Raw genomic sequence first — 27,816 nt, forward strand, 5'->3', positions numbered from 1 at the left:
TATTTAGTGTAAGAAATACAACTTTAACAAAAGGATTCTACTGAAGTATTTGTTTTATCTCAAAGACAGATGAACCATCCTCTTAAACAATTTCCTTGAATAAGCATTTTATCTTTTCTCCTTCATCATTCATTATCCCCAACTTCAGTAACTTATTAAAAAACAGAGAGATAAGTAAAACTTGTGAATTTTTGTCCTTCAGATGGAGGGGGAAAAAAAAAATTTAAAATTTTAATAATACTGCACTACCTTCAGGACTTGCTGTTACCGTGTCAAGGCATTTGAGGAATGCATAACTTTTCTGCGCTGTATAGTGAAATGAAAATGTAAGTAAAATGGGAGACTTCAGTTGATTGTAGAATCTTTGCTACTTCTGTTCCTCAAGGATAGAGGTTGTTTTAGTGACTAATCTGACAGTATTGTTGAATGGAATTTCCATGTTAGGACTGATTGTGCAACCTTTCACAGAACAGCATTGACAAAAAAAATGCTGAATTTCCTAATTTAGCTTTTGTTATAAATCTTGATGATACCTTCTTGCTGTATGTTTTTTAACTGAATTTCCCATCCCTCACCCTGTGGTTAGCATCATTTGTAGGTGGTGATAGGATATTTTAGCTGCATGTTTTAAAATGAACACTTTTGAAGTTCAAAATATATCCATTTCTTTGTCCCCATGCTCACCCCTACTTTTTTTTTTTTTTTAAATAATATAAAAAGAGACTCTGAGCTCTTTTGACAGCATTCAACTTGATTGTGTTCATTGATTGTTCTGCAATTGAAATGATGTTCTGCAGCTCCTTGGCAGCCTGAACTCTCCTCCTTACCCAAACAATTGTTAGCTCTGATGTAAAGACAAGTCAGAGCAGAACACTGGTTTGTGAGATCATATTCTAAATATAAAGGTAAATTATTTACACTGGAATAAAGTAATTTAAGCCTTTAATCCTTGACTTGCAGGATGTCACCAGAGACACATTCTAGTAACAGGAGCTGTGAATTAAGGTATCAAATGATCTCGGAATGTATTCTGTCCATTCTTGCTCCAAGAAGAGTTTGTAAAACTCCACTGAAGTGCCTGCTACTTAAACTGAAGGGAAAGATTTTCTCTCTCTATAGCCTGATGTGCTGGAAAACGGTTAAGTGAGATGTTGAGGCATACAAAATTAATCCCCCCTGTCAAGGCTCTAGATGTGGCACACCTGAGAAATGCCAAGAGGGAAGGGACTATTTTTGTAGTGTTTCAGGTGTCTAACCTTGAGAAAAAAAGCTTTGTTAATTGCAGAAGGCCAACAAATTCACCAACACACAATGTATGTTTGAAATGAAAGGGTTTTAGCAATGATGCAGCAGAGAAGTTCTTGTGAATTTAGGGAGTCCCTCTAATGGCTTGTGTGAGATGTTTCTTGTTCAAGAGAGTGGTATCTGACACAAACTCTACCTAGAAAGTTTTTGCTTTCCAATAAAATGCTTTCTGAACTACAGTGTGTATTCTGGCACCAAAAAAAAGGCATTTTTATAGCAGCTTTCAGATACCTGCATGGACTTTTATTACACTAGACCTTCAGCCCTCAGCACTTGTAGGCTTTGCTTGGAGGAAAGGAAGCTGCATGTGAAGAATGTGGTGATGAAAATACTCCTCAGGTGAGGTGTCTATTGTTCTAGCAGCAAAAATTTGGCTTCTGTTCTCTTTTCTGCTTTTCTATTTTTTCCTCTTTTTCTATTCTTTGGTTTTTCTCTTTCTGTTGTTCTGTTTTTCTGTTTTTGTTTTTCTTTCTCTATTTCTCTTTCTCTATTTCTATTCCTCTTTCATTCTCTATCTTGATTTCTCCTTTTTTTTTGCTTGTTTTTATTTCTCACATAGAATACTATTTCCTTAGCATGATAAAAATATTTCTGTCCTTTATCCCCTTATTTTGTGTCACCTGAATAACATGAGAAAAGAGGGAACTTTTGCAATGGCTTCAGATAAAGACTGGTAGGAATTAATACTAATAGTTGAAAGTCTGCTCTTTAGCTCAGCCTTGAAGAATGCACTCTGGTTTATCAAGGTGTCATTTAAAGCATGCTTTATTTCCTGTGATTCAAGTGACTGACAGTGTTCTGTTTCTATACAATATATAGATTTCAGCTCAGGCCTGAAGCATGAAATTGGGTCTTGGTGGGTGGTGTGTGACTGAGCCGTGGTCACAGACAGTAAAGACTTGGGCAGTCAAGTGAGGGCAGCATGACAATCCTGGAGTGACTTCTGGGGACCCTGCAGGGGAGTTCTCTCCAGGTTCTGTTGCCTGCCTGGGGTGGGTCTTCTGCACCTCCATTCAGAGCATGTGAAGGTGCCTGAATTGCCATGTCTCAACCTTTGCAAAGAGGGGAAAAAAATTCCTTGGTTCATGTTTTCATGGAAACACCATGAGTCTGTCAAAAGCATTGGCTTTGTGCCGAGTGCATTTTCTTTGTGTGGCTCGTCTTGGAGAATGCTTTTTACTGGAAATACCCAGTCAAAATCAGGCCCCTCAACAGGATTCATAATCTCATGGACTGGGAGAACAATGTTCATATTCAACTGCAGTTTTCTTGGAGGAAACTGATCCAGGGAGATAAGAAAGTTTGAGTCAAGTGATGGTTTAGGACTGATCATCACACTCCTTGATCTTGATTTAAATGAATTCTTTGTAGATCTACAGAGTTGTTTTAAAACACATAATTCTAATGTTTGGGGTCAGTTCTTCCAAATCATGCAGGAGATTTTCAGATAATGAAGGAAATATAATTGTTAAAAGCCTGGGTATGCTTGGGGGATTTTTTCTTTTTTCATTTACATCAAGGATGTATGAAAAAGAAGATAAGCCATTTCACCATCCTGTAATTCTGTAGGAATATGTCAGGTAAGTTTGCCAGGCAGTGGACCCTGACTACAAGGAAATAGCTGCCTGTGCTGTAGATTACGTGGCTGGGAGGGTGCCAGGTGCCCTTTGCTGTAAGCACAGCCGCTGTACCTGCTGCGGGAGCACGGCTGCAGCCCCTGTACTGTCGGTGGAGAGGTCGTGGGAGCTGTGCAGGGAGTACAAGCTCTTTGCTCCTGCCTCCTGCTCATGTCTCTGCAGTCTTCATGATTCATCAGTTGTGACTGCCCTCAGTGTGACTGGGCTTCTAGGCCAATTTTTTATCTACTGTTATAGGTTTGTTCTGAAGGGGACCCCACCATTTCTGCAGATGTCATAGATGGCAACACAGCAATTGGTGATGAGAGCTGTGCTTGTGCCTTTGGTGACACAATGCTGGGAACAACTGATGTGTTAGCAAAAAAGAAAAAGGCATAAAGAATGTATTAAAGTTTTTTTTCCTATTTTCCTTACACACACATACAGGTATTTTTGTTCACCTGGCCTTCTCTATACTGACTCTATTGCAACAGGGAGGAAAAATGTCCAGAATCTAAATCTTTTTCCCATTGTGTGTATTTTAAGATGTTTACAAGACACACCTCCCATGTTCATGCATACTGCAAAGATGGAATTGGGCTGTGAGTGCAGCAGGGTTTCCAGGATCACATCTTTGTGTTACACAAATAGCTGATAGCACGTGGGCTGAAGGAGAATGTGTGTGCATGCACGTGTGCATAGCTGTATTTGCTAATGGTTGTAGAATTGAATTACATTGCACCATTCAACAAATACAGGTAACGTGTTATCTCTTCCCTCCATCTCTGTGTACTCAGTGGTAGTGAACCTTTTCATCTGAGCTTTATCTATGTGCTTTGCAAATGTTACCAATTACGTCTCACTGTATTTGTGAGGCACACTAACCGTGGACTGTTTTCCAGCTTCCAGGTGGTGGCTGTCAACACACAAGTAGGAAGCTGATTAGTCTAAGGCTAAGCAGTACATTTATGGTCATGTCCTGAAGGAGAATCTGGAAGTTTCTCCTTCTTTCACTGTCCCGTGTGGAACCTAAAACTCTTCTGGGATCAGTTATGTAGGCTAAATGCTGAAAGGCTGAATGCCTTTCAACCAAGACTTGTTCCTTTCTTTCTCTGACCCTCTGTATGAAATAAGTGCATCTGCTGCCAGAACAGGCTTGCACCACAAGAAGAGGTGAAAATTCCACTCCCAGGGCACTCTCTCTTCTCATTGATGGCATCAAAAGTGAGGTTTTGGCTGAAATTTTGCTGAACACCCATTGTAAGTTGCAAGCTGAAATTTTTTGAGCTACCTTTTTTAATTCTCGTCTTTTAGTTTTCAACATCTTCTTTCCTAGAAACGATAAACCCAGGTTTTACTTAGTCCTTTTCTCCCTGCTCCTTTGCAGCTTCAGAATGAGCAACAATAACTGAAGGTCTAGTGTTGATAAATCTTTGGTGGACAAGGAGTTGGAAAGGTTTATGTGCTACTCTGCACTGCAAGCTTACTCTGTGAAGTGTTATTTGAAATGCATTTATTAGAAATGCACCAATTGCAGCAGGAGCTATAAGGCTTCCACAATAAGTGGCGATGACCACGTGTGTGTGAGATGTTTTGGTTTTTTAATGGAGTGGACTTAATATAAATATTCCTAATATTATTAATGTTTCCATGTAAAAGTCTTGCCTGCCTAGAAGTCATTAACCTGGATTGTTCAGAGCCCAAAATGACCACCTTGATTTCAGTAATGTTCAAGTTCATGTAGTTTTGAAGCTAAATTTAATTTCTCCTGGGTAGTGCTTTCAAACCTCGTGTAACTTGGAACACAAGTCTGTGATGATAAAAAATTTAGTTCATTAAGGGGTGGAGATTTAAAAAATTCCCCCTGAAAGGAGCTATATAAAGTAAGATTTACACTAAGCACTGAAAAGGCTTTATGAAAGTGCAGCAGAATAAAACTGGCTGTATCAGAGGCATCATAAGTATGGGCTGGCTCTCAAATGTGCCTTTCTCCTGGTGACTGTGGTGCCCACAGCCTTGGCACAGTGGATGCAGTGCTGGGTGTTCCAAAATGGCTCTGTCTTTTTGAATTTTTTCCATAGTTTTCTTCTGATAGCTGTGATGTTTTCAGTCTTTAATACAGGAGGTGCCTGCTGATTCTTAAGGGACTGAGGCAAAGAAATCAACCAAGAAGCACACCCAGTGTATCAAAGGGCAGCTCCTACCTTGGGTATAGTCCATCCTCCCCAGAGCTTTATAAACAGTATTTTTTCTGTTTTCTTCTGTCTCATGTCATATGCAGTTGTAGTGGCAAATGGCAACAGAGATTTTAGGCTTGTTGAGAAATAAATCTAACTGCTGACCTGGTGCAAACTTTTGTTAGAGCACAAAATGTCTCAGAAAATCTTTACTAGCACTTTAACACCTTGCAGAATGCCTGGGTGTTTCTGTGCCTGTGCAGTAGGCTTCTTCAGATTTCTGTATGTACCCCCAAGCTGCTGAGATGTACTTGAAGCAACTTGGCCTGAACACAAAAAGGAGTTAGAAGAGCAAGTTACAAGGACTTTCATTGTTTCTTTGCTTTTGAACATATGACAACAAAATATTCCGCCCCCCCCCCCCCCAGCATAATCTTGATAATGATTTTTTTTTCTGTAGCTGTTTGTGTAGTACTGTGTTGTTCATGAGGTGCCTGTCAGCCCATTTTTTCAGCCTGTGGAGGTCCCTCTGGATGGCAGCACAGCCTCTGGTGTATCAGTCACTCTCCCCAGTTTGGTGTCATGTGTGCTGACAGTGCACTCTGCCCCATCACCTGGGAACCTCAAAGTGAACCCCTCGTTTGGCTTTTGTTTCCAAGTGTGTTGGATGCTGCTATAACCTCTGTGGGAATTATTATTTGATTTTTTAATCTCATTTTTATTGTAGGCTGGATAATAAAAAATGCTTTTGTTTGTACCAAAACAAGAATTGAAGCCTAAAGCCTCTTTCTCTTGTCCTGCTTTGCAGAGGTCAGCATAAGGCTGATTTCTCCTACTGCCTTTCTGTCACACAGTGTTGGAAATCACAGCAGCCACATCTGTAGCCTGGGGTTCCCTTTTGGCAAAATAATTGTCTCACCAAGGGAAAATTGAATGCACATGCCTTTGTACTGTCTAGGAATATTTAGGGGACAAGCTTTCCCTTTTGACTGTCCAAGGGCCTCATTCAAACAGTGGGATCTTTGAAGTGGAATGGCCCTAAATCTGGGGACAAACACCATTTGACTGCGGAGATTAGCTCAGTGGGTTAGAGCATGGTGCTATTAACACCAAGGTTGTGGGCTGGTATCAGCCATTGAAGAGCTGGATTTGAGGATCCTTGTGGGTCACTTCCAATTCAGGATATTCTGTGACCCAGGAGAATAGGTTAAGTAGAATATAACTGTGGCAGTCATATTTTCTGGAAAAATCCCTTCGCTCCGGATTTTGCTCCTGGGAAGCTGAGAAGCCTGAGAGAAAAATGAAAACAATAATGATCTGATTTGTTTCTCCTGTGTTTTGCTGCTTTGGAATGTGTTTGGACATTGCTTACCAAGAGGTGGTTGTTTCATTGGCTTCATGTGAATTGTTTTCACTCATTGGCCAATCAGTGCCAAGCTGTGTTGAGACTCTGGAAGGAGTCACAAGTTTTCAGCAGTATCTTTCTAGCCTTCTGTCTGTATGCTTTTTGTATTCTTTTGTATAGTTTAGTATATCATTCTTTAATATAATATAGATCATAAAATAATAAATTTGCCTTCTAAGAACATGGAATCAGATTCATCATTCCTTCCTTCATCTGGGAACCTCTAAAATACAAGATATAACCAATACCATTAGTCTGAGTACCACTGTCTCCTTTTCAGTTGCTCAGGAGTGTTTCCATTTCTCTCCATTTAGAGTGTGAACCTTCTTGCCTTTTCCTTCCCTTTGGTTTGGATGAGACATCACTGATGGGTGAAAGAGATCTTTACTGGCTGTATCCATCTCAGATCTCACCACCTCCCTGTCTCCATGTTTCTGTGTTACTGAGATGTGAGGTGAAAAAAGCTGACAGAGTTCACTTACTGGTGGTGTCTTTGTTTACTTGTTTCAGTTGTTTCATTAGTGGGAAAGGAGATTTCTCTGTTCACCACCTTCCCCCACATCTGTGTCTGTCTCAGCTTTACTTAAAGGCGTTGCTGATAGGGAGTGTCAGCATGGTCAGAATTATCCTCAAACAATAGTTTAAAGCAGATTACTCACTAATTGTCTAACACTATAATATATATTTATTGCTGTTACTGTGATTCTGTTGTTGTAGCAAGGCATTGACCAGGTACTCAGCAACTTTACTGCAGGGACAGAAATATGAAAGTCCAGCAAGCTCTTAAAGCTTATTTTTTAAATAGGAAAGGAAATGAATCTATGAACTATTGCAGGCAATCTACTTTGGGTAGGACTTCTTACTGGTACTATGGTAAGATGGTGATACTGGAGATAAAGAAATCTGAAAAGAGAATTTTTGCATCAGCTATTTTCAGGCAAGGAAAAAGCACAGCTGCTTTATCTCCCCATGTAGCCAATGCAGGGATTGTTGTGGATGCCTTTGAAAGGAGCAATGTAGTGGACTGAAAATCAATGCTTTGCCTTATCACATTTAAACTCATTGCTGCTTTTTTATTTTTGTTGTAGTCTAACTGGGTCCTCCTGAAAGACTGTAAATCTGTTTGCTTTAGCTTTGTGTCTCTGGGTACAAAGCTGAAGAATATTTTGAAAAATGAAATGTATTTTGCAAAATAGTTCTCTGCAAACCTCTCTGCTTTAGACTACTGCTTCACAAGGTTTTTTCATGCAAGAATCATGACCTGCCCCAACTGTAGGCATGTGGCTGTATGGAAATAAACTTACACATTCTGCTTTTTAATATGGTCCTGTTAACAATTGTGGACTGCTTATCATGGCCAGATATTACCTAAACTATGATGTATGGTTCAGGATTTGTTTGGGTTAGGCAACTGGATTTTTCACTGCCTTTTTGTTGGAGCTGTTTTTGTGGTTTTTGTCATATCCATTGCTCCATCCACCCCCCACTCCTGCCCCAAGTGAAGTTACAGATGAGAAATGAGAAGTATAGAGACATTTACTATGTTTAGGGATTGTGGACTGGCATATAAAAGGTCTCTTCCTACTTCAGTCAAAGAAAGAATTAGGTTAACTCAAGTAGGAGTAGAGTGCTGTGCACTCTATTATTTGGACACTTATTTTCAGAAAGGATGATGGGATCAGGTAAAAAACTGTTGAAAATGTCACTTTCTGTTTCATTTTTGTCAGTTCTGACATTTGGGAAGGAATGAGAACAGTTCCATGTTTTCATTCTTGAAATATTGCTAATAGCTCATAGCAGCTGGAGGAGTTGCAGTGGGTAGAGCAGGAAAGTACAAACACATGGCAATTTGAAAGATTTATCATAGAATAAAAGTTGATGATCTTTTATTTATTAAGAACATCAATCAATGTCCGTTCTGGAAGAAGGAAGATGTTATGAATAGGAATGTAATATTTCTTTAATTAGCTTATTAGAAGTGTTCAGAGTTGGATGTTTGTAATGCTGCCTTGGACTCTGAAGCAATATGCTGACATCCAACATAGTCAAGAGCTGGCTTTTTTACTCTTGCTCTCTTTTTCAATAACATCTCTTTTGGATTCTACTGCTGACAGCATAATGATGAATTATTTCAGTACTGGATGTTGAATCCCTTTTAACCTTGCTGAGCAGTTCATGGGGAGAGAAACAAAATCTTAGGTTTTGTGAAGTCCAACTGTGACAAAGAACTGGAAAATGTCATCGAGTCCTATGTATACAGTAATACAGGACTCTCAGTGTTGAGCTGTACACATAGAATATTTCCTTTGTGGCTTCCCAGACTTTATCAGACACCAGTTTGCCTTGTATCTGTGCCTTCAATATCTCCAGAAAGTATGGCTGCTTCTTCATGTGCTCTCCTGTGGTGGTGCAGCTGCAGCTGTAGAGGCAATGTATTGAGCCTTAGCCTTTGCAACACTCCCAGCCTCCTTCTATCAGGTTAACATATTTTGGATCAGGCTGAAAGGGAGGAAAAAAATGCAAGGTTATATTTATTTTAATGTGTTATGTTTTAAAATAACTGAAACGTGGTCCTGTAGTAGTAACATTACCAAGGGCTGTTTTAAGGCTTTATAATGGTATTTCATGGCAAGTACTACCTATATGGTACCAGAAAGCTTGCTTTAAATGTTAAAAAAAAAAAAAACCAAAAAAAAAAAAACAAGGATTGTTTTCTCATTAAACCATCTTATGCTTTTGATGAATGCCATGGAGGCTACAGTAACTTCTAGAGAGTGCTATGGAGGTACAGGCAGGCAAGCAGTGACGAGGGGGATGGAGAGCTGACTGAAATCAGGAACCAATTTCCTTCTCATGTGCCTTCACATATTCACTTCCACGGCAGGAAATGCTTCCTAATGTGCTGAGTAAATTTTGGGCCAAATTACCTCCATTCCCTGTGGCTAAAAGCATTTCAAGCAGATAAATTGTCACAGAGACTCTTTTGGCTCCCTCCCCTTTTGTGTGAGGTAGGAGTGAGACACAAGAGTGCAGTGTCCTGGTCCTGCTTCTTCTTTCACACGTGTTGTTCTCACCAAGTAAGAAGTCCTGAAAGTTGTTTTCAGTTTCTTTATGTAAGATCATAGCACCCTGTTCAGGGAGATTGCACCACTTTTGCCTCTGTCATATTTGTTTGAGATGTAAATTTAAAAATCAGGACATCTGTTAGGGTAGATTAGCTGACTTGTTTATAATTTGTGTCATGGTTTAATCCTGGCCACCAACTCAGCCCCACACAGCTTATTGCTCATAAAATACTTCTGGGGGTTTTTTGCTCCTTCTGTTTTCTTTTCTCTGCTTTCTTTTTTCCTTTTTTTTTTTTTCCTTTTTAATTTTTTTTCTTTTTAATTTTTTTCCTTTGTTTTCAATTTTTTTCCTTTTTTTTTTTTAGACCTGTAAAAATTTCTCTGGAACTAGTAGCTCTAAAATCTAAACCCTGCTGCTAGTGCTATGAGCTGTCATTTTCTCTTTGGCTCTCAACTTCTGCAAGTACCATGACCACTAAACCCAGTGTTGTGGGCTGAATTTGGCAATTCTGACTTTTCAGAAATAGCTTTCCCACTGACAGTGGCTCAGACTTTGGACAATCATTTTGTTTTTGATGATCCACTCATCTTTTAAGTGGTGCTTTTAACCTGGCTCAGCTTTTCTCTGTGTTTCTTGTATTTATGGGCACAGAGAGGAATTCCTCTCTGGCAAGGCCAGTCTGGCAGAAAAATAAATATGCCCATTTGGAAACCTCTGCTTTATTTCCTTGTGGCTTTCTAGTGCCTCCCTTAAAATCCTCCATTAGTTGAGATGGTGATGTTTTCTGTTTGATTGTGAGGTCAAAGTTCTTGTTCAGTGGATGTGTTTTCACATAGCAAGGCCATTGTCTCAGCAATTAGCTATCTACCTCTCAGTCACTTTAGTGAAGTACCTGTTTGAATTGTGATATTTTTCATTAAAAATGAAACAGAATGAAAAAATATACCCCAAAACTCCCACAACCCAGAAATCAGCTAAGTGGAAAAAGGAAAAAAAAAAAAGCAAACCCAAAAACCCCCCTCTACTCATTGGCTATTATCCTCTAGTATCCTTTGCTACTAGTTTTTACCTACTCTTAAAAGTTCTGGCTGGCTCTTGTCAAGAAGGCATTCATTTCAAGATGTTCTTTCCAAGTATGTCTTGACCATCTCTTGATAATGAAGCTGATGTGCAATCCAGCAGCTCACTGCCTTTTCCTGGAGTGGTATTTCTGCTCTGCCTGGCTGATCTCATGCTCTATGCTGATTGCCTCTTCATTCATGCTTTATTTTTCAGGATGTGGTAGCTGGCTTCCAGCTCCCATCAACACTCAAGCTGCAGTGTGCTGAGACAGTATCCTGTAGAAGCTTACTCCATTTGTTGTCTCAGGTGGCAGATGTACTTGGAGGTTTTTGAGAAAATATTAGGAAGCTTTATACCCTAGATTATTGCTCTGATAATGTCGTAGCATTTTTACCTCTTTGGAGTCAGTGAAAGGCAATGTGTCACTTATATACTGTATCTGACTTGTAAATAACCTGGTTTTATTCAATCTTATATTTTTTTCTTACGTCTTAGTTTTAGTGGATGTTTCAGGTTTAGTTACCATATATATTTTTTTTTATTCAGAAGGTGTGGCTTTTCCTCCCTATGTGAAATTTCAATCTTTTCCCCTTTTCATCTGCTGGTTATAATAAAGTCCCCAGACTCATCTTATTATAGGTTTAATTTGCACTATTTAGTACACACTTTAGCATGGGAAAAAAAAAAAGTGTTGATTTTCTCTTTGGTTTCTGTTTTCCTGTTCATTCACTGCTGTCTTTTTTTGTTTGTTGGTTTACTGTTTTTTTTTTTTTTTTGAGGGGTATGACTAACATTTACTTTTTACTTATTGTGTTTCATTAATGCTATCTGTGAGAAATCTCAAAGTTATCAGCCATAGAATTTGTTCCTGAAACCCCTGACATGATGATTCTGTGCATAAGGTTTTTCCATTAAGTTATCTTCATGACATCACTGCTTTTCTAATTTTATTTTTTCTGTATCTTGTACATTTGCTATTGACTGAGTGCTGGTTTATTTTCTGTGTCGCTTGCATGCCCCTTTCTCTTCAGTGTTCTTGTTTGTGTACAAGCTTGTTTCTCAGGTCTGTGCAAGTCTCTACTGTTTGCTGGAGTTTACATCTTTCTGTGCTTTCATTTCAGCTGTTGCCTTTTCCTTTCCTGTTACTAGTGCCATCTGTTCATCTCTGGAAACTGAGTAGTTACACAAGCCTGTAACTTTTTTGGAGCTTGACAAAATATTATTGTGGGGCTCCTTCAACATCTTGATAACCCTGTTCAAAATGTCTTTCACAGATGCCATTTTTCCACAGCTTTAAACTGCTTTTGGAAATTTCCCAGGATTCCTCTCCCTCACCCCCCACAATATTCTGTTTCATTTAAATGCCCTGGCATTGTGTTGCACCAGTTTTTAATTGCTGCTCCTTGCTCTACTGCACTTAGCTTTCCTCTCCCAATCTTTTTCTCTTTTCCTACTGCAATTGCATAGTACCTCTCTTTATCTAGGGGAACACTACTTGTTATACATCTTCCCTTTAAAATTCACCAGCTTGTAAACAAGAATCTGATCTACTAACAGGTTCTCACTGGTTATATTTCACTTATGCATTTCTTTGCAATATTCGTAACATCTGATTTCATGTCTGTTTCTGCAGTCTAAATCTATATCCAACTTTGCTTTGCCAGGGAGCCACAATCACACTCCATTTTTTTCTAGCCTTCTTATTATTTCCAGATGCAAACAATTTTCTTTTTTAGCCCAGATTATGGTTTATTTTTTCAATACAGTTTAGAAATGGAATTGAAGTTTACAATCTTTTCTGTGTTTCTACAGGGGCCTGTAAAACTGTGGTCAGAAACATCTCTGGTTACAGTTTTCTGTTCCCACAGTGTGCTGCTAATTGTTAGCCAGCACATTTGGACACTAAAAGCCATTTCATACACACCTGGGATTTCCCCTGATCTGATACCCTTTAATGTACTATCTCATATGTGAGTTTTCAACAGTTAGTGCTAGTGTTTTAGGAAGCTTAATTAAATATCTGTGAAATCAGATTCAGAGAAGTCAACAAGACTTGAGTAAGATAAGGTAAATCAATAGAGGGACTCTGCCAGACCAGGAAAATAAAAGTGTTTCAGCTCCTTCCAGCAGAAAATCTCCAGTACCAAGCATGTCTCCTTTATCCTGTCTTGTGTAAGCTGACGCATAATTTTGGAGGAGCTGAATTTTTGTGAGAAGCATGTGCAGAGCTTGCTGTGGGAAGCTCAGGAGTACATTTCAGTCTCAGGACCACATCTGCCACGGGCAGAGATGGACTGTGCAAGGGAAAGTCTCTGCTGAGTTGTCTCTCCTTGTGGGCTTTACTGCATAAAGTCATATAACTTCATATTCTTACCTTCCTTTTCTGTTCTGAACAAAGAAAACTGCTTTATATTAAAATTAAAGACTGACAATAACCCTGTGAATTAGGGATTTCAAAACTCAGCAAGTTTTGACATTGCAATGTTGACTTAATCCAATCCTGTTGTAAGTGCAAGTCCTTGACATTTAATGCACAGAGTCTACTATTCAAAAGGCAACTGACAGATCCATAGGTCCAGTAAAACACTCTGAACAGTTTTACATTAGTGAGTTGAGTTTGAATCTTGGTTATCTCTGAATCTTAGCTTCAGCTTCCAATCATTTCCTTTGTGTGTGGTGCCTCAATGTATTTATAATCCCAGAGGATGTAACTAAGTAACTTTGTGAACTAAATGTGCTGGATTCCTATCGTGATTTTCATCTTTTTAGTTATTAAACAGCTCTTCATTAAACATGTCTGGATTTTTTATTCTTTTCTTCTTCAAGTCTTCTTTGAAATGTGAATATATGTGTGCTGTGATTTGCTACAGCACTCCACAGACATTGCAGTATAACCAAATGCTGAGGAATACAGTTTCCCTGCTTTTCTCATCTGATTTGTTGACACGTGCAAAAATCCCAGTAACCCTTCAACCTCATACTCAGTGTTTATGTTCATGTCATGATCCCAACTTTCTCATCATTGCTGTTCCCTCAGTTAATCTCTCATTCTCACTGTGCCTTTCATTTTTGCCTCTGTATGTGTGACTTTACATCAATGTGCAGAGTTATGTGTTAGCTGCACACACAGAGGCTGCCTGTTGCAGTCAGAGGTCACAGTGGGCTTTTGGAGCACATCTTCCTCTGTCTCTGCAGTGAAGAGATGCCTGTAAAAGTGGGCTGGACTTGCTTTCCTGTGCAGGTTTCTGGATGAGGTGGACACATTTCCTCTGAAAAGTTATTTCACATGCAGAAAATACCACCACTGAAGATGGTCTGGAAAAAATAAAATTTTTTTAGCCTCAATAAAAGAATAGTAGTGAATGTTACAAAGAAATAGAAATATACCACACAGCTGGACCATTGAGGACTCAGCTTAAACACTTGAAAAAGCCTTGTGATAACAAGTATGATTAAGCCTTGACATGACTTCCCTAGGCGATCTGGAGGCAGGTGTAACTAAAATCCCAAGTGAGGATAAGGTGATCTGGGTTCCCTTCCAAGCCATTTCTTTAATTGCTTGTGCAGATAGCCTCTTGCAGAACAGTTCACCTGAAATCATGATCAGTACTCTCCTAAAAAGGGAGCACTTTCTGCCACTGCTGACATCTGTATGAAACTGAGACCTTTATATAGAGACAGTAATATGAAATGTTCTGCATTAAAGGCTGTAATTACTGCAATGAACTTTTAGTATTTTTAGTGACGAGCGGTGATTAGTTTGATGTTCATGAATCATGCAGGTAAGCATTCAGACTTGCCACTTATTAAGAGCACTAACAATTTTTTCAGGACAAATTATTTTAGAGTAATTAATACCAACTCCAGAGAGCTACCAAATCTCCAGAAATGAATGCTTGGAGGGAAAACAATTACAGAACTAATAGACATCAAAACATAAATCTCACGTGCCAGGGCTGGATAACAAGATTTGACTATCAATTTTTGCTGCTTGGAAATGAGTTTTCTTTAAGCATAGTCAGAAATTATTTTAATTATTTCAGTTTATTTCTGGAAGTGGCTTTTAATATGCATCTATTTACTTAAAGGGCCATTCAAAGTAGTTAGAGCTTGGCATTGTCTCAACAAAAATAATGTATTAACTCCACTCTGCCTGTGTGAATTTGCAAAAACCATCCTTTTTTAAAAACCTTGTGATGCTCTTAAAAAAGAACTGTGATTTGGAAAGGTCAGTAACTGAAGCAAGAACCAGGTGCTTTCTTCTTGGCAATCAGAAGGAGAAGTATAGCACATAATGCCTGCTTTTCAGTGAAGAACAATAGCAGTACGGATGTGCGAGTGTGCAGGAACGAGTAAATCAGGTTGGCACAAGTGCCTGATTTAATCTGCTCCATTTTCACAATTTGTAGCACTACATAGTCTCCTTAGCCCTGATCCTCTTCATATAGTGTCCCCAACCCCCTTAGTTGCTCAAAATTAATTTTTGGACAGCTTCTTAGCACTTCCTTTTGTGTCAAGTCATCTACAGAAACAGAAATGAAGCCAATAGATGAGAAGTGTTCTGCAGTGCTGAACTTCATAATTAGGTGTAGTAGCTGTGGGTTTCAGTTTAAATTCTTTTCACCTGAGTGAAACAGAGGGAATAAGACTGTTTTGGTAAGAAATCACAAGATCACTTAGAGTTTATACGTAATAGCTGACTTTCTAGTGACCTTTTCTTGAAAAAAAAAAAAACAGTAAAAGAGAAATTTTTGTGAAATAGTGATCAAGACCGAATCAATCTGTACTATAATATTTTGGGTTTAAGTGCATTTCTTGTGGTGATGGTTTCCCAAGTTTTTTTCTACTCACTAGTAGTTATAATTAACTCAAAGTAACTGTGGCCTGGCTGATTTTATTTTATTCCCCCAACCCCCTTTTCTGATTTTCACTAAGAAGGCTCAAAAAGGAAGTCTAAGTGAAAGAAATAAATTGGCATTTCTTGAGAAAAGCAAGAGCAATGTAGAGCAGGGGACTAGAGAAATGCAATGTTTCAGTTTGACACTGCTTGGGCTGGACCCCATTGTGAGACAGAGAGACAGTGTGTAGCACGTGAATTTCGTGCACAGGCTCAGATTTTCCCATATGCACCATCAGTATCAGCCCAGGGTAATGCAATCCACTTGTGCTTGATCTCAAGGTAATGAGGGGACACTCACTTTGCAATAAAAGAGGATGTTTAGAAGTCTGACAGGACAGTGGAATGTTGTGCTGCACTATGGATAAGGCATGCACTAAACAAATCTGTTTTGAATAAAAAGCAAAATCTACTGTAAAATCATCTTCTTTACCTTGAAGAAACTTTCTTTCTACCTTCAGACCTCTTGTCCTGTCACCCCATTTACCTCCACTACAGCTGAACTTGCAACTTCCCTCTAAGAATATCCCATGTCTGCACTTTGTAGATCTATTGTTTCCCCCTTATTGTGAGAGTTGTACCCACAAACAGCTCTGGAAAGGTTTATTTAGATTCTAAGTGATGAAGACTTTTGTGAAGAATGGTTACAAGATGTGGTTTTCCCTGTTGTCCAGTCATAGCTTTTGTGCCTCCTGTTCTTGAGAAATTTAGTGGACCTCTGAATCAGGAGCCTCTACCAGTGAGACTTAGTTGTGAATTTGGAGGCAAAGAAGATTCTGAGGCTGGGGCCAGAGCAGGGGTCTCTGAAGGGTTTGAATCTCTCTGTGCCAGCACCACTGACACATTGCAGTAGAGCTGAGAAAACAGAATTTTCTTTTAATTCCCCTTTCTCTTGGACTTTTTCAAACGAGCAGTGGGTCACACTTGCTTCTTGGCCTCAAAGTTCACAGCTCCATAGGGCTTTTTCTCTGCTAATCATGACTACACAGACTGTTTCCTGAAGCCACACCACTTGCTGACTCAGGGCAGGAATGTGAAAAACAAGAAGGCTAGACATCTCAGAAATGCCAAAGGTGAAAATCCCTGCGTAACATGACTGCTTTTTATGGCACTTTAGCTAGTGGAAATGAGGAGGAGAGCCAAGAAGCCTTTCACAAGTTAGGTTTCCACAGACCACTAACAAACAGTGAGTTCTTGGTCTGGAAACTGCAATAGAAACTGGCTCAGGCAAGGCAGCCCAGAGCAAGACCCTGTGGCTGTACTTTCCCTCATTATCCCTCCCCATTTCACACACACACACACAAGCCCCTCAAAAGCCACCACCTCAGTTAACACCTGACCAGTGGTAAAAGGTGCAGCCTTAATTCATGGCCATGCCCTCTAAATCATCAAAGGAAAGGTCTCAGACAGTCTAGGGGTTAAGATGGGGGTGGATGTAGAAGCCGTGTGCAGGGGTAAGGCTCTGTGTACTGGCATTAGGAACTGCTGGAAAGAAAGCTGGCAAAGTGGTTTTGATCTTTGTGGGTGAACACATCCTAAATATATTTTGAACCTATTTCTGCTCTAGCTTGACCATGAACATTTCCTCTGGAATCAAAATTTCTGACTGTTGCTTCCAGTCTGAGTTCTTGCTGTATTTCCTCATTTTCCTTCCTGCTATATCTTTTTTCCCTGTCATCTTCCTATGTGACGCCTTCTCTCTTACAATTTCTCATCATCTCACCATTACAGTAAATATTTCTTCCTTGTTGTGCTTCCAGAAATGTGTTTTAGAGACAAAAAACAACATAATTTTTAAAGGTCCCTCCTTTCTGCTTTCCTGCTTGCTGTATCTCATATCTCACACCTCCAGTCTCCCAGCAGGTATGTTTAATATCTTCATGTTTAATATAACCAAAGAGCTTTTACCAAGTCTGAGGCAGTCATGTGAAACAGTGAGGCTTACAGCAATTTTGTGGTGTGTACAGGGACTGATGGTGGCTGCTCTGGAAAACAACCTCCTTCTCCACTGAGCCTCAGGGTATTATTTCGCAAAATGTACACCTACTTAAGAAATGTCAGCCTGTAGGGGAGCAGCTGGAAGCCAAAGCATGTTATGACTCTTTCCCTGCTCAGCTACTCTCTGGCTGGTGTATAGCTGGGGTTTGCAGCCACTCAGCTTACCATAAAGAGCAGATGGAGCAGCTGGAGTGTCTGGGGGAGGAATGCCAAAGGGAGTGACAACATCTTCTGATTGTGTTTATGCCAACTGGTCCCCAGCTGTGAACTCAAGGTGGGCAGCAACCTCTCTGTGCCTGCTGATGACTCTGTTTCTCAGAAGTGTGGAGTGGGTGGGAAAGTTTCCAGGTGAGAATGGATTTGTACATCTTTGGTACATCTCAGGTAACCTAGGATGTACCTAGTGCCCTCATCAGTAGCTGTGAGCAGGAGTAGCCAAGTTCAGGTCTGAAGATACAGTCAAATTTCTGGAATGTTTCATGCCATATTGACTTAAACAAGGCTGTAATTCTAAATAAGAAAATAACAGAATAAGAAAATATCTCACGGATAAGGGGGAGGTCTGAAGACAGGGTTGGTTCCCCTGGGCTCCTGAGATGAGAATTGCAGTTTACAGTCTAGCTATCCTACTAACATTAAAAAGGCAATATCCTATCAGTCAATTTTTTTGGTTGTTGGTCTTTATTAAAATGTGCATTTGGGAAAAAATCCAAAAACTGGGTCATGCAGCTGTGTTCATGAACTGTTTTTGTTTTTTTTAAATTTCTTGACCAGAGCTTATTTTCAGTGTTTTGTCAAATGGCTGATGGAAGACTAATGTTCAAGTAAGCTATGTAGCATAACTTTATTTCTACACTACAAAACTCGATGCAAATGAGTACTGAGAGAGCACTGCCTGCTTTGGAGTCAGATTAATCTTGCTGAAGTTCATGCAGCAGAAAACCAGCAAGCAGAATCATTGTAGGAAATCGATTGCTTGAAGAGCTAAACCAGAAGAAGAACTTCACATTGTGTGGGGAAGACTGGGTTAACATGATAAGCATGCTTTGAGGACATTTCTTCCTTAAGGACATTAGGCTTACTTAAACATGAAAGGTAAGAACACTTCAGAATATGTATTTGCAACCATTATCTCAGTTAATTACCCATTCAAATTGAAACATTTAAAGATAATCTCCATTTCATAATTAGAGTTATTAATCTGTTCCTCAATTTTTCCTGCACAATTCATGGCTCCTAGATTACTTTGAACTCTTCCTAAAGCACAGGCAATATAAGGATCTCTTTTATTTCCCCTCAGATTTGGTGCTGTGTGGGGAAGTCTCGGTGTGTACAGGAGGTTGGTGCTTTGCAGGTGGGTGAATGAATACAATAATTACAGATCAACACTACTGTTAATAACACTAATGGAATCAGCACTGAAAGAAAAAGAATATCTCCATATAAACAAAAACTAGTAGAGCCTGGGGAAAAGTAAGCAACTGGCAGATATATAGATAACATTTTCTAATCTCCTTTCCACCTGATTGCAGTGCTCAATACTTGTTAGTGTCATGTGGAACTGGAAATATCTCTGCATTCTTCTTCCTCCATCAAATGTATTTTTTCACTTTGTGTCTTCCATCAAAGTTGTCTTAAACTTAGTTGTTTGGTTTCTTTTTCATAAGCCTGGATTCCTACAATGTGTCATAGTCAGTTGCCACCAAGAAACAGCTACTTTTATTTCATTTATATAAAATTGCATTTATATAAAAATAGCTACTCACTGTCAGCATTATTAAGTAAAACACACCATAAAATGAGTATCACTCAGTAATGACCTTGCTGTTGTTTTGATGTTTTGCCATTCTCTGCAGAAGTTCTGGCTTTACCCTATGTTATTCACCAGTTTGTATCAGTGACTGATGCAACATGACAAGATCTCAGAGCTTTGCTCCCTACCAGCCAGCTCCACCACTAATGCTAATAACAGCCCTAGGAAGTAACTTGTGGAAGAAGGGCTTATGTTCTGCCTGTATTGCTGCAGGCATCTCTAAAAGTTACCATTTTTGTGAGATTGCTGAGGAAGTGATGAATTTCAGATGCAAAGGATATTTTACAGAGCACTGCTGCTGAAGTGTGCTATGAGATATTTGTGACTCTAGATTGCCTTAGGGCTATGTCTAATATCATGAGTCACTAATTCAAGTGCAGAATGTTCTAATAGCATATTAACATTAATGAGAAGATACTAGGAAATCTGAAGACAGCCTGAGCACACCAGTAATTCTCCTACTTGAAATTTTGATGAACTAAAGGCTAACTGGGCATTGAAAGGTTAGCACCGTTGAGACAGTAAAATTCTCTTTCAAGGATTAAATGGTTTGATTTATTGGATTCTCTCTGTAATTTGGATATCTTTTCTTTTAGTAAGGAGATCCTATTTATCCACTCTTATTGTTTTAAATTTGCTCTCCTTTTTATCTACCTCTGTATTCCTCTAACATGTTTAGCAAGTCTGTACAGTAAAGTAAAGAACATTTTAAACCCCCAAGCTCTTTGTTGGAAAATTATTTAAACACAATTACTGGACTTGTTACAGGCTATTTGTCATAGAAGATATTCAAATTATCACCTGGGACCTCAAACCAGGAATACTCATGCTGGTTTTATTCTTAAATATGATCACGTTGACATTCAATGCAACTGTGGTATGCAGCATCTCAGTTTTTACAGCTTGGTTGTGTTCACTAATTAGTACATTTCTTCTCATTTATGTGAACTTTCTTCCCATCATGATTTTGTCAAGATTATTTCAATGTTCTACATATCATATCTTTTAAATTTAGACCTAGGTCTATATGTTAAGTAATCTTTTTAGTAAAAGGGAAGTTCTTTAAAAAGTTTTTCAAATAAGGGGATAGGCTATCTTCAACCACCCAGTCTTCCTGTCAGCACCCAAGACCTAAAACCTTTCCATCTGAAGACATACCAGCAGTGAGCGGCCTTGGCACAGGAAGACATCAAATTAAAGGTGAGGAGAAGCTCCATTTTGGAGGTTGGATGGCTCTGAAAATGATCTTTTCTAGAATTTCTGAACATCATAGCAAATTGAAATCATCAGGCAAAACAAACACTTAAAAATATATCATTTATAGAGCATCAGTTGACTGGTTTGAAGAAAACCTGAATTTCTGAAATTTCTAAAGCACCTGTGTGGGTCTTGATCCATATTTTGAATGCATCCTGTGTGGCCTGGTGTTCCCTGTGGATTGGGTGCCCATTTCAGAAGATAACGTTTAAGGAACCCTGCAAGTGTTAATTAGGTGTTGCAAGAACTGGTCGATGGGGTCCATGTGGGTTACTGCTGAAGGAATACAGAAGGGCTACTCAACCTACAGCAAGCAGGCTTTTTCAGCAGGTTTTTTTGGGTGGATTAGTAACTCTTTTCCCTGGTTTTAAATCCTTGTGCTTCTGGCTCCTTGACTCTGGAAGGAATAGGAGTAGGTCAGGTGTTCTTATAGGGTAGGGCACTCCTTTGGGCAGTGCAAAAGCAGCCTAATCTTTCTTACCTGAACTGAATAAACCCTCAAAGGTAGAATCTAAGTTAACAGCTCATCTTAGAGTTTCAGAGTTACTCTAAGGTAGGCAATTACTCTTTTCCTTTCTATTTGCTTATTATTTTGTTTTAGTTTCTAGACTGCAAAAGGTTCCATGGCAAAGGAAGAGCAGCTGAGCTGCTTATCAGAGCAGTCAGAGCTATGACAGACTCTGAACCTCTCAAGTGCAGCTGGGATGGTGTCTGGGCCAGGGTGCTGCTGTACAGTACATGCGCATGGCCAGAGAGATGTGCATCACCATTTCAGCCCACATTCAGCACAAAAGCCTCTGAAAGCTTGGACACACAGTGCTCCATCCTGATGGAGTGGTGACAGTGACTCAGATAGTGGAGCTTGGACACACAGTGCTCCATCCTGATGGAGCAGTGATGGTGACTCAGATAGTGGAGCTTGGACACACAGTGCTCCATCCTGATGCTTGAAAAACTTTACCCATTGTGCCAAAAATGGTTTGTGGTAATGAAAAACCCTATCAGGACTCACTGCAAGTTGCCTGCAGAGAGCAAGAATTTGTCACCATGATTGCTGGCTGAAGAGACTTAGTGAAACTGTGAGTAGAGACCATAACTTTTGAAGAATTAGATTTTCTCTGTAATTTTCAAAAGTTAGCATTTTCAGAAATGCTTCTGGGTATTTATTTAAGTAGACTCACCTGTTGCATTCATCTGCAACTACGTGCATACTTTTAAAACACAAGTCAAACAATTTAGAGGGTAGAAGTCCAGGTCAGAGTTGTCATCTGCATGAAACGCTTCATCTCGCCTTTGAAAAACCACACAGCATTTTTGTTTAGTCATCAGCTTCCATTGTGGTGCAAAAGCTCTGTTTGCTCTGCCTTCCCAGGTCTGCTGGTGGCAGTGGGCTTTGGTGCCCGAGAGTCTGGGGCATCAGGCAATGGCCGTGGTGTGAAACACTTCTTATTGAGATGTGTGGGCATATTAAGTTTGGGTTCTTTTCTGAAGAAGAGTAATGGTTGCCCATTAAATATCCAGCAACCATATCTAGCTGTTGTTTTTTGACTTTTAACGAGAAAAGTAGTATTTGCACAGGGGGGAAAAAAGCCGGTCATCCCTGGTTCTCCATGTTGGTCCTTTTTACTGTCAGAGACTGCCTATAATTTTGGTTGTTTAGGATTTTAAACTTTAGAAAATGAGTAATGTAAAACTTTGTCCTTTTTTGAGGATACATGAGAAGAACTAAACTTAGTTTTTTATTTCTTGCTGGGATCAAATATCTGCAATCATAATATGGGAAAATGCTCTATAAAGAGCCCATTTGAACAGAAATAAATTTCTGTTTAAAAACAGTGCCACTATTCATTTGTAAGAAAAGTTTTAGTCTCATAAGAAAAGGTTTTTCTCTAACCAGAATGCTGAACTCATCTAAGATAAACATAGTTTATGATGACAACAAAAAAATTTTGCCTGCAGAAATTCATGGCATTGCAAGTATACATGTAGGAGTACTTTACTAAAGTACTTTCCTTCTTGTGGAGGAGTTGAAAAACCACTACATTTTTGTCACTTAAGAAAGAAATAGACCATCCCACTCAGACCGTGTAGTGCAAAAACTGGTAAAAATTTCTATTGCAGACCTGAAATTATGAAATTGGAAAAGATCTCCACAGTATAGGGCCAGACAGATTAGAAATAATAGTTTGCTTACATAAACTACAAAAACCCTCTTTGTGCAGCTTTAAAAACATACAGAAAAGAAAAATGGCTTCCTAATTTTTTTTTAAATGATGTATCTAAGTTAGTTTGATCTATAGCTAATTCTTTTGAAAGCACTGACAAAGATGTGGGTGTTTTTGTTGAAAGATTTTTGTAACATCACTACTTGATTGGGATTAGTGAATCAGAAAAAGCTTTTCAGCATGGTCTGCTCAGTATCAACCTGAGATCATTAAAGAATCTTCCTGAGCGTGCACCACCCCCGTTCCCCATAAAGCATAATGAGGTGAAATGTTTGTCTCTACATATTTATTTACCGCTCTTGGATGGTTCAGAAAAAGGCCCAAATAATGTTTTTCCTGGTCTGAGAGGTAGCTTTATTGTCCTCTATTGGAAAGTTCATGTTGGTCCAGGAAGCAGGATTTGGACTTCATCTTGTTAGAAAAACATGTTTTACTGCATTCTGAGTAATTTCCGTTGGCGACAATTATGCTTTTGAAAGAAGGGTAAATAATGCTGTGTGGAGCTCCAGCACCTCTCATGGGAAACCTATCTCTTTTCATTAACTTGTGAAAACATAAAACCAGGAAATGTGGCTATTGTTTATGTGTGAATTGTTGAGCTGTTGAGGGTACAGATGTCAGCTGTAGCTCTTAACAACTCTCGGCTTATCTCCACTGATTTATATTGATGCACCACCATGCTTTGGCCACTGAAGCACTGAGAAGGGGTTTGAAGTGAAATACTACTCTGTGTCAAAACAGCTATCAGCAGATTAAAGAGGGAGTAAATCCAGAGAGGAGAAATGGGAGAACAATGCAGACTGGGAGAGGCTCTGTTGTGTTCTCTCTGAGACCTCTCGTTCCCACAGAAGAGCAATGGGAGCAGGGAGGACAACTCAGCCTGTACTGGGATGGTGCTTCCACAAGAGTTACAGATGCATTGCTTTTACATGTTCAGCACTGTTATCACTTTTTGTACTTCTCACCTTGTGTTTACAATTGCACACATATCCTAGCACTATGTCAGGTGATTTGGACTACTCTGAGGATTCCTATTCCTTTATGGAAGGAGACAAATTAGAGAGGAAATGATTGCTGAAATGTTTAACAATGGCAGGAATGAATGTGAGATGCTCCATATTGCTCAATGGCAGGAAGGAGTGTGAGATGCTCCAGCCCTGGAAGTGTTCAGGGCCAGGTTGGATGGGGCTTTGAGTGACTTGCTCTAGCAGAAGGTGTCCCGGCCCACAGCAGAGGGTTTGGAAGTAGATGATCTTTAAGATCCCTTCCAACCCAATCTGTTCTATGATTCTATGCTTGTATGTGGGCCTTGACACTATACATCTCCTGCACACCATGGAAAATATTTTTTTTTACTGGAAAGCAGGAATTGGCAGAAAATTGCAAGCCCCCAAACCCAGGGCTTTAAGTTTTAGACCGGTTAGCTGCTATGAATCATTAGTAGCTGCTGCTGATTTTTCATTCCTGGACTGTTATATTCTTTTGAAGTCAATGATTGAGACTGACAATGGAATAAATTTTTCTTCCTTATTAGAAAATGTTTAAGTTTAGAAGATTATGAGGCTACTTGGAAAGTTGCATCTGTGTGATGCTTTTGGCATCACCATTTTCTGCTTGTGGTGGATGATGACGGTTGCTCCAGTGGAAAAATGTCGTGTGATACTTGTCTGTGCCTTCTGCACCGTAGGGATCTTGTCTTTTTTTGCTTGACCACAGATGAACAGATATATGGTTGGAGCTATCTGCTGAGTTTTGTATGCATGTATGCCTACTTTGAAATAAATCAAGTGAACAAGGAACAATAGCTCTCTGAAGCTGTGTTTTCCTTGGCAATGCAGTCAGTGCCTGGAATGCAGTTTAAGCCAAATATCTGTAAGGATGTCCCTGAATGCAAAATATGGGCTACCCAGACACCCTTGTTGCTGTGCCTTTTCACAAAGCTGTGGACAAGCCATCTGAATGCTTTTGGCACACTGATGTCTAGTGGGCTTGCAGAATTGTTTATTAACAAGTGTACTGCTCCGCGGTTTTTGAAACTGTTGAGTCTTAAGATGAAAGAATGCCTTGCCCAGCAGATATTGGAGCCTGACTAGATTCTGAAATTGAACCTGTGACACCAAAAAAAAAAAAATGTTATACAGGGAATAAATAAGAAAAGGACCTTATATGCTGAAGGGTGTCACTTGGACTTGATGGACCTGGTGTGCTCTCTAGCAATTCCTGCCGTGCTAGGTGAAAGTTTTCTGAAAAGTTCTTCTCTCCCCTGTCTGTTAAAATGAATGTAGTACTTAAGGTGTTTGTGAGTTATCAGCAGGCAGAGAGGGCAGGGAGACAGATGGCATCACTGGACACATTCTGGGAGATCTCCCCTCTTCCAGGATACTGGCCTGGCAAGTTAACAGTGAGCATCTGAGTCACTGCAACTATTCAAATGTGTTCTAGAATCTCGTGGCAAACATAAGGAAACACCATGTACCTAATGAAAGAGTTTTTTAATATAGATTGCATGACTTTCTTCACCATGCCAGAAAATCCCTGAGTGTGCAATAATGCAAATTACATGTCTCAGATCTGTTCTTTTATTGGGGGGAAAAATAGAAAAAGAAGGTAAGTAATGAAACAAAAGCATCTGCTCAGTACTACTGGCACAGACTAGAATAGCAGCACTAAGGAGAGCATCCCAAGTCTGCAGGAATTGCTGGGTGTAATTCTTGCTGCCACAGATGGCATCTTTACAACACTGACTTCAGTGGGACCTTTGGTGATTACAACACATCAAGATTTCACTGCTTGTTCTTGCTCTGGCCCACACCCACTTGAAAGTTAAACATGTAAACACTTAGATAAAGCCACTAATTTCAGCAGTTCTATGCATGTGTGTAACCTTAGGTGTCTGCTGGGCTGGGATTGCCACTCCTGTGGCACCCACTGTGCTGCACTGTTTGCTACTGAACTGCATAAAATAATCTTGTTCACAGGCTTCTGGAATGTCAGTGCAGTAGTTTAGATGAGTGTTCAGATGAGATAATTGCATCTAAAGCCAAAACCAGATATTACTGACAATAAAATGAATGATCCCAGAGTCCACTCTTTGGGGCTGAATGTTATTGGGATGGATTTTGAAGACTGTCTTATCTTCATGAAAGAGTTCTTTGAGTTTAGGTTGATTTAAAAATTTTATTTAGTCAAATGTATCCCATCTACTGTGTGGATACTGCAAACAGAATGAAGGGCTTCTCTGGTAGATTCTGTAGTATAATCAAACTGGTTTTTGAACTGAAGGAAACAGGACATGCTGGTCAGACAGAACTGACCTGAGACCTGAATGAAATTTATTCAGTTGATACTGAATTTAATTCCTTTCTCTACTCTCTGGTTTCCTGTGGAAATTTAAGATATGCTACAAACCTGACTATTTCACTTTTACCCGGGATGGGGATTGCAGTGCTGTGGCTCCTCTGGAACTTGTAAAATAATTCCATTTACCCTCAGCATTGTTGGTGCTTATGCCTACTTTTTCAGAATGGGGATTTCTCCTGCCAGGGATCTTGTAATGGAACATAGATTACCAGTAGTAAGCAGCCCAAATACAACAAAACCAATTGCCATAGAACTTTGAAGACAGTTAAATTTGTGCATTTTGTGCATTTAACTCAGCGGGTGAAACCACTGTGTGACAAGAAGAGCTCTGATTTAATGAGAAGGCCTGATGGATAGTGTTTACCTTTGCCTTTTCTTTCCAGCTAACTCTTTCAGGGGCAAAACTGTCCAGTGTTTGTCTGTCAGCTGTTTTGCTTTTCTCCTCTTGAGAGTTCTTGCAATCCCATTTGTCTGTCCATGAACAATTCAGGCCATGATGGATGAATTGTTTGAGCATGACGGAGGAGTTGAGAAAAATCAAGACTCAGACCAAAGTCCAGGGGAGTTTTTGTTTGCAAACCTTTTGGGCATATTTCTTGTTATTGAAAATGGACTACATAAAATCCAAATTACACTAGGAAATATGAAGAAGAGGAAGAAATAAGGAGGGAAATGATTGAGGGTGGGCAACCGAAAGGAGCCAAGATGTTGTTCATCTTTGTAAGAGGAAAGTTTAATTTTTTTCTAGCTTGCTTATGAGATTTTTGTGATGTTATCATGTGCCTTCAGTATTTCTAGAAAAAAAGGGGGCTGGGAGTTCAACAGAATATCCCCATGGTCATTGCCACTAGCACTTATTTGTTTGGTTTTAGAAAGGGAGTCAAGCATTGTTTAAACAAAGGACAAAAATCCAAATTTATCTTTAATCCTGCATATTGTTCATATTGTCTCACTCTGTGCATGCTGCCAATAGGAAGGGAGGTTGTGTTAGTGCAGAATTAAGAGATGTTGTATTTGTTGGCAAAGCAAATTCCTAATTATTTTCTTTGTTCTGCTTTGGTATTCTGTTTCTGAGGTAAGCTCCACAGAGATTTCTTGGAATTTTATGGACTCGGCCTAGAGTAAACGGATGTCTTGAGATTTCCAGCTCACCACTTGGATGAGAACATATAGCTCTCCATGTCAAGAGAAAGACCTGGCTCTTTTCTGCTATGCTGGAGAGGATTTATTGCCTTGGAAAAATGAGATGCTTTCCAGCCAGTTCTCTTGGAATAGTGGCATTCCTAAGCTTTCTTGTTGGCACCAGCCAAGCAAATGCCAGGAAACTCATAGAATACTTAGAGGCACACAGCTTTTGCTTTGAATTTCCTTTAGAAATTCTTTAAAGTAACACTCTCTCTGTGATTTTACTGATCTGAAAATTTAACTTTGTCTAGCAGGCTGGATATCTTCAAATAAATGATTAAAGAAAATCTTTTGCTGTTTCTAATGTGAAGTTTATTGGTTTGGTTTTTAATTTTTTTAGCTAGTATTTCTATTAAACTAGGGCTCTGCTATAACTATGAATGGTGTAAAAAGTGCATAATTTTCAAACAGCATTTTTCAACTCTTTTCTTTACTCTGAACTATGCTTCT

The 27,816-nt window shown here is 39.4% G+C and overlaps 1 long non-coding RNA gene across 13 annotated transcripts in view; it reads left to right on the top strand.

Moving 5' to 3' along the window:
* Positions 1-3,805: 3,805 nt before the first annotated feature.
* Positions 3,806-27,816, top strand: part of LOC132325338 (uncharacterized) — a 62,653-nt gene continuing 38,642 nt past the window's right edge. For 2 of the 13 annotated variants that reach the window (XR_009485890.1, XR_009485886.1), the window contains exons 1-3: positions 3,806-4,181; positions 18,301-18,621; positions 18,827-18,880. This is a non-coding gene — a long non-coding RNA (uncharacterized LOC132325338). Of the gene's footprint in view, positions 4,182-17,288; positions 17,392-17,692; positions 17,801-18,300; positions 18,622-18,826; positions 18,881-27,816 lie in introns of those variants that run through there. The other 11 variants (XR_009485888.1, XR_009485884.1, XR_009485885.1 and 8 more) reach the window with 11 other exon arrangements.

This window comes from Haemorhous mexicanus, chromosome 3 (genome assembly GCF_027477595.1).
Source record: "Haemorhous mexicanus isolate bHaeMex1 chromosome 3, bHaeMex1.pri, whole genome shotgun sequence".
NCBI lineage: Eukaryota > Metazoa > Chordata > Aves > Passeriformes > Fringillidae > Haemorhous > Haemorhous mexicanus.